The sequence below is a fragment of the Nyctereutes procyonoides genome, unplaced genomic scaffold, assembly GCF_905146905.1.
Source record: "Nyctereutes procyonoides isolate TBG_1078 unplaced genomic scaffold, NYPRO_anot_genome, whole genome shotgun sequence".
Taxonomy (NCBI): Eukaryota; Metazoa; Chordata; class Mammalia; order Carnivora; family Canidae; genus Nyctereutes; species Nyctereutes procyonoides.
In genome coordinates, this window is record NW_026575125.1 from 111,457,911 (window position 1) to 111,465,323 (window position 7,413).

The window sequence follows — 7,413 nt, forward strand, 5'->3', positions numbered from 1 at the left end:
CAGTTTTTATACTCTTTAGGCAAAGAGGCATAAATATGTGAGGAATTGGCAGGACAAAGAAAATCTATGTTTAGAGGAACTTTAATCAGTAAGGAATTCTAAACAGAATTTTGATTAGGGTAGTAAATGAGCAAAAGTAACAAGGTTTATTTATGCAGCCTTCTCATTTCTGAATTCCCTATCTCTGGAGAGAAAGATGTCTCTTTAGCTCCTGTTACAGGGAAGGTATCTTTCACATGGGAGATTAATTTCCTGCTTTCTGGAGACAACAAGGGTATGGAGGGGAGGCTCAGAGTGTTCTAATTGCACTGACTGTTCTTTTAAGTAACTTTAATTCAAAATAACCAATATGCTGAAGTATCACATTTGGGAACTGCCTGCCTTTGGCCCTCACAAGGGAAATTTCCATCTGTAAGGGTATCTCCCTCTGTACCAGGAGGAGGACGATGACGAAATATGGAGAAAGTTATCAATGGAGAAAGCATGGACTTAAATCTGAATAACAACTTAATCCTTGTTACCTGTGCTTTGCCTGAAAACCTGGCTCTACCCCACCAAACATTTTCTTTTTTCATTGGCTGGAAATGGTATCTAAGGTGGTATCTTGGGCCATTCCAGGGAGTCACTCAGTTTTCCTGGGTCTCTCCCATGTATACAGGAGGTATACGTGTTATTAAACTTCTCTTTCTCTTCTGTTAATCTTTTATTACAAAGGGTCTCAGCCAAGAAAGGTAGAGGAAAAATTATTCTCCTCCACAGAGGCAAATAAAATACACATAATCAGGACTCCTATTTCAGAGAGCTAGCAGATGCCTATAATGACAAGTTTCTCTCATTACATGACTAAAGAGAACAAATAAAATATATTTGTTCATGAAGCTTTCAATCAATTTTGGAACAAATATGCGTAATCCAAAACGTTAAAGATGGTACCATTTTTTATTTGTAGTAGTATTGTGTACTTCTACATCATCAAATAATGCTCTCTCCAGCATTAAGAGGGAACTAAATGTAATACAGCCTCTACTATGGGTTAGGAGCTGTAAATGATTCAATAGTGTCCTTCAAAAATTCCTGTTCTCCCAAACCTCAGAATGTGGCCTTATTTAGAAGTAAGGTCTCTGCAGATAATACTATTTGAGGATCTCCAGATGAAATCATCCTGGTTTTGGGGTGAGCCTTAGGTCCAACGACTGGTTTCTTTACAAGAAGGAGATTTGGATACAGAAAGACCTACAGAAACAGAGAAAGAGACACAGAGAAGGCCACATGAAGACAGAAATTGGAGTTATACTGTCACAAACCAAAAAATGCTAAGGATTGTCAGCAACCACCAGTAGCTAGGAGACAGGCATGATATGTTTTCTCCCTCAGAGCCTCCAGAAGGAACTAATCCTGCTGACACTGTGATTTCAGACTTTTGGCCTCTTGAACTATGAGAAAATAAAATTCTGTTATTTTAAGCTACCACATTTGTGGTAATTCATTACAGCAGCCCTGGGAAACTAATACAGGATCCTAACATACATTCGCTTATTTAATCTTCACAACAGCACTGTCAGACAGAAATCATTATATATATTTTATAGATACAAATGATGAGTCACAAAGAAAAGGTAATATTTTATTTCTCTGATAGGTATGCAGTGCCTATTCTGTGCTAGACTCCTTATACATTAGGAAGCACAAATAGAAATAACTGCAAAGAAACACAAATTATAAATGATCAAGTCAAAATTTGAATCCAGGTCTGCCTGACTCGAAAGGCACAATGTCCTTATCATATTAGTAAATAATGTTCCTCCAATTGTCTTCAATCCTGTGGTGTCAATGCAATTCCAGCGCTATCAGAGTAGTAAAAATTACTCTTCACTAATGGTCCTATCTGTGTCTCGGTGCTTTTTTCCCCCCAGTAAGACCAAGTAGAGCCACATACTTTCCTTTCTGCAAACAAAATGCTTTGGGTGAAATTTCTCGAAGCTGAGATCATGGGACTTCTTCCTTTGAAAGTGAAAATGTTTTTGCAGATCCTTCCTTACTCCATTGCAAAGAGGGATTTGTTCCATCTGCTCATCACATCTGGGTCAAGGGCAGTAGCTCTGAAGATGATTGTTTGATTTCATTGAAAAAAAAACAGTTTATTGGTTCCTAATTCTGAAACCATATGGTGCCAAACTTGACTTAAGAGCCTCTGTGTGCAAGCATCAGCACCACCTCCTTTTGACCTATTCCCCAAGTAGAATACGGATCATCATGCTCCAGGCATGAAGAAACAAAGGGCAGGGTGGACAGAGTCAAGACCTGACTATATTACAGTGAAAAAGCTGTAGAATCATAACATGAAAGAATTAGAAATCCATTCATTTTCACTTTTCTAGTTTACAGATGATGAAATTGAAACCAACAATGGGTTAGGGACTTGGCCAAGGTTAAGTAGAAAGGCTAGAAGACAGACTGAGAAATAGAAAGCAAGGTTCATTACTTAAAAGCTGATGCTCTCTCTATAAATCGTAGTCTTTCTTTGAGCCTCAAAATCCTTGTTGGTAAATCAAGGGTAAAGATACCAGCTTGGCATATCCATTAAGGTTATTACGATCATCAAATGAGAATCTACATGAAAGACCTTGGGCCCAACACTTCTCGTCTCTGGGTCTCAACTTCAACTACTTTCGAATAAGGATGCTGCACTAGTTGATACCTCAGTTACAATACTTGTCTCTACGGGTTTTGTCTACTCCGTATTTCCCGTCCCTGAACTGAACAATTTGTCTCTTCTTGATTCAGCTTATTTTAGCAACAGTGAACAAAGTGTTTGGGGTCAGATAGAAACAAAACTGGCATCTCTATCCCAAGGTCACTGCCATATTACACATTCCATTAAAGAATATAATTAAGTGAACACACTCAAAAAAAGTTCTGCTGAATGATCACAAACAAAGCCTTTGCTATAATCAAAAAGGAGTGCTCCTTTCACTCCTGGTTTTGTGCCATTTTTTCATACTTCTAATTTTGGTTGAAAGAATACTAGGTTCTATTTTAAATGCTATTATTTCTCAGGAAATTCAATTACAAAAATGATTCCTTTGTTCTCTAAATGATGGTTGGCTAAATACTCTACTTGTGAGGGTTAGAATACACAATAGAAATAGGGATTCACCTAACTGCAATTGTTACCTACCCAGGTGCAAGATTTTGTTGGTGTGGGGAAATATGGAGAGAGGAGAGTAGGAGGAGATGCTTTTCCAGTAGATATGTGTTGTGTCTATTTTCCAATGTTAAAAAAGGGGTGAGCGTAATTTTGAGGGTTAGATTGAGGGGAAACTCAAAATTGTAAGATCCTTGATGAAGATTTTTAATAGATTTTAGAAAGACAATTAAGAGGTATGTATAGAATGTTTTATCTGCTATAACCTGAAAGGCATAATCTTGATATATCTAATATTAACCTTTCATCCGCTCACCCAGCTGCCCAGCCTTTCAACAAGTAATTTTGAGTACACACCAGGCATCATTCTAGGTTTTGGGGAAAAAGTAGTGAACAGGTAAAAATTCCTGCCCTCATGGAATTTACTTTTGTGTGTGGCGGGGTGGGGGCAGTGGAGGGTAGGAAGCCAGACAATAGACAGATAAATAAGAAAAGTATATGGTATATTAATTGGTAAAAGTCTATGGAAAATAATGAAGGAAAGGAGATAAGGAAGACAGGTGGCAGGGATAAGAATTGCAATTTCTGCAGAAACCTACAGAGATAAAGGAGTCATCCATGAAGATATTTAAGGGAAAAATATCTGGGCAGAGGGCTCAACAGTTGCAAAGGCTCCAAGGCAGGGGCATGCATGGGGTGTTCAAGGAAGCCAGATGACTGGAGTGAGGCAGGTGAAGAACAGTAGGGGATGGGATTGGGGGAGATTTGGAGGGAGCACATGGGCTTCCAAACAAATGTTTTTACTCAGAATGAGATGAGAAGCCACCTGAGTTTGTTGAGCAGAGAAGAATATAATTTGATATATGCTTTAATAGGATCAATGTGGCTGTTCTGCTGAGAGCAAACTGAAGAGGAACAAAGATGGAAATAGAAAGATCAGTTAGCAGGCTGTCGAGGTCATCCAGGTGAGAAGTGATGGTAACTCCAATCAGGCTGGTAGGGTAGTTGCAGTGATGGTTAATGAGAAGTGGTCAGATTATGGCTATATTTCGGGGACTGAACAAATCCAAACAGGACCATATTTCAGGCAGACAAGCATCTCTCATGTTCAGGCTAAAGGAATTGCAAACTTTAGAGTGGCACTTTATATTTTTGAGGGGTGGGAACTGCAAACCTGATAGCCTGACTTTTATCCAAAGGAGTTCACTCACTCACTCTTAAATCTTAGAAAAGGAATTTGAGGAAACATGTACTCTACAAATATCTTATTGTACCTCAATAGTTTCTGAGCTATACTCTCAGTATTTATTTTTTTTCCTTTTATACTATTAGTTCAAGTTGGTATTTTCGCTGACCAGATATTGAAATATGTGCCTTGGGACCACACAAGATAACTGAAGGGAAAATAATGACAAGGGGCTTAAAAATGAGGATTGCAAGAACATAATGCAAATGAGAAAACATAGGCAGCAACATCAGTATGTGGATGTGCTTTTCCAGCAAATATCAGGCGCATTGCCAAAAAGTCGCAGGTGTACACGGCATGTGAAAATAAGAGAGTACAAAGTGAAGAGATTTATGTCCAGTACCCTTTCACTCAATTGAGAGGTGGGCATCATTTAAATACAGTTTTGCAAATACTGGAGGATTTAAGGGAATATCAATAACTCCAAAATTTAAACAGGGAAGTTGAGAAACGATGAATCAACGAGGTTTCAGAACACTGGAAAGCTTCTGCTAACCAAGTTTCTCAATTTGTCCCTTTATGAGGTTTGACCATATTTTATGTGACTGGGTTCAAATTGTGTATTTAGCCAGGTTGCAATGAAATATAAATAAAAATGGCCATTGATTCATCAATATCATTGTTAACATGAATGTCACATTTATATATACAAATGACTATTTCTCCGAAATAAACTCATTGATTTTGCTATGCATAGACACCTGGCCCAGGGGATAAGTGATGGCTGAAATCCCATTTTTCATCCACTTCTTTCCAAGTCACAACTCTGGTTATAGGAGAGGGGGCATCTGTTTATAATTATGTCAGATAGAGACGTCTTTTGGTACGTCACACAAAAGTACGTAATGTGCTCACAATGGCTCCTCCCTCCATTCCCTTTGTAAGAAGTCACCTCTTGGAGTCATTTTATTTTTTTTTATTTTATTTTTTTCTTGGAGTCATTTTAGATCAGGCTTCTCAAACGTCAGTGAGCATAGAGAGCTCTGGGGCGGTTGCTACTAATTCTGATTCCTGGGCCTAGTCACCAACCTCTTAACTTGACATCTCAGTAGAATGGGGACCAGAATTTGCAACGTAAACAATATCTCAGCAGGTTCTGAGGCTGGTAGTCCATGAACAATAGCCTGAGAAACACTGTTTTTTAAAAATTTAATTTAAAATCCAGTATAGTTAACGTGTTATATTAGTTTCAGGTATATAATACAGTGACTCAACGGTTCCATACATCACCCAGTGCTCATCACAAGTGCACCCCATCACCTATTTCACCCATGCCCACCCTCTTCCCCTCTGGTAATGAGAAGTCTGTTCTCTATAGTTAAGAGTTTGTTTCTAGGTTTGCTCCTTTATTTTGTTTCTTAAATTGCACATATGAGTGCAATCATATGGTATTTGTTTTTCTCTGACTGACTTATTTCACTTAGCATAATACTCTCCAGCTCCATCCATGTCATTGCAAATGGCAAGATTTCATTAGTTTTATTGCTGAATAATATTCTATTGTGTGTATACACACACACACACACACACACACACATATATCACTTCATCCATTTATCAGTCAGTGGATACTTGGGCTGCTTCCATAATTTCGCTATTGTAAATAATCCTGCAATAAACCCAGGGGTGCACGTGTCCCTTTGAATTAGTGTTTTTTTCTCTTTGGGGGGGGGTACATACCAGTAGCCTGATTACTGGATTGTAGGGTAATAGTTCTGTTTTTAACTTTTTGAGGAACCTCCATATTGTTTTCCACAGTGGCTGTACCAGTTTGCATTCTTACCAACAGTGTAGGAGGGTTCCCCTTTCTCAGCATCCTTGCCTACACACCTGTCGTTTCTGATTTTAGCCATTCCGACGGGTGTGAGGTAATATTTCATTGTAGTTTTGACTTGCATTTCCCTGATGAGTGACATTGAGCGCTTTTTTGGGGGGGAACACATGACTTTTATTGATCTAAGGAGCATAACTAGTTAATAGGCTTGGGCAGAGCTCCCCTATCTGTATGGCTCCCATCTCCCTCTCCTGGGAGTTTGTGACTCACCCCCAGGGAGAAGAGTGTTCTGGACAGGGGTGGCAGACAGAGCCAGGATAAAAAATACAGAACTGGGGTCTGAAAGGGTATCATGGTGAAGTAGAAAACACAGGGTTATGAGATCATCCAAATAAAAAGTCCACCAGGGCAGAAGAGAAGTTTCTCCACATGGGCCCCCCACCTGCCCTTGCCAGGAATGGGAGGGGGCAGGAAGCTTCGGCTGGAGATTTCCTACTGTGCCCTTCGTGCCATCAGCATCTCCCGGATGTTGTCCTCAGCTTCCTTCACACTCCGCTCCAGGTAGGATTTTTTTCTGTTCTAGTTCTTTAATTTTTTCTTCTGCTATTTTCTGTTTCTCTAACAGTTGACTGTGAATTACCAGCTTGGACCAAAGAATAAACATTCTTCCTACACCTTCATACATGTTAGTCTCATCTACCAAAGTCATAATCTCTGTATCTGTAAGATGCGCGTGCTTTTCCGTTCTGTTTAGCTGTTCAGTCTGTATGTCTGCAAGCTTCACCTTCTGTTGAGTGTCAATAACTTTGGCTTGAAGTTCTGTGAAGGCCTTCTTCAACTCCAGATCCGTGGGAGCCGCCATCTTGGTTCACTCGGTGCTTCTCTGAGCACTTTTTCATGTGTGGGTTGGCTCTCTGAATGTCTTTGGAGAAATATGTGTTCAAGTCTTCTGCCTATTTTTTAATAGGATTATTTGTTTTTTGGGGGTGTTGAGTTGTATAAGTTCTTTACATATTATGGATACTAACCCTTTATCAGATATGTCATTAGCAAATATCTTCGCCCATTCAATAGGTTGCCTCTTAGCTTTGCTGATTGTTTCCTTTGCTGTGCAGAACTTTTTATTTTGATGTAGTCCCAATAGTTTATTTTTGCTTTTATTTCCCTTGCCTCAGGAGACATATTTAGAAAAAGGTTGCTACCATCAATGTCAGAGCCCTTACTGCTTGTGTTCTCTTCTAGGATTTT

At 39.2% G+C, this 7,413-nt stretch overlaps 1 pseudogene; it reads right to left on the minus strand.

Moving 5' to 3' along the window:
• Window positions 1–6,483: 6,483 nt before the first annotated feature.
• On the minus strand, window positions 6,484–7,037 carry LOC129518314 (prefoldin subunit 1-like; annotated as a pseudogene).
• Window positions 7,038–7,413: the final 376 nt, after the last annotated feature.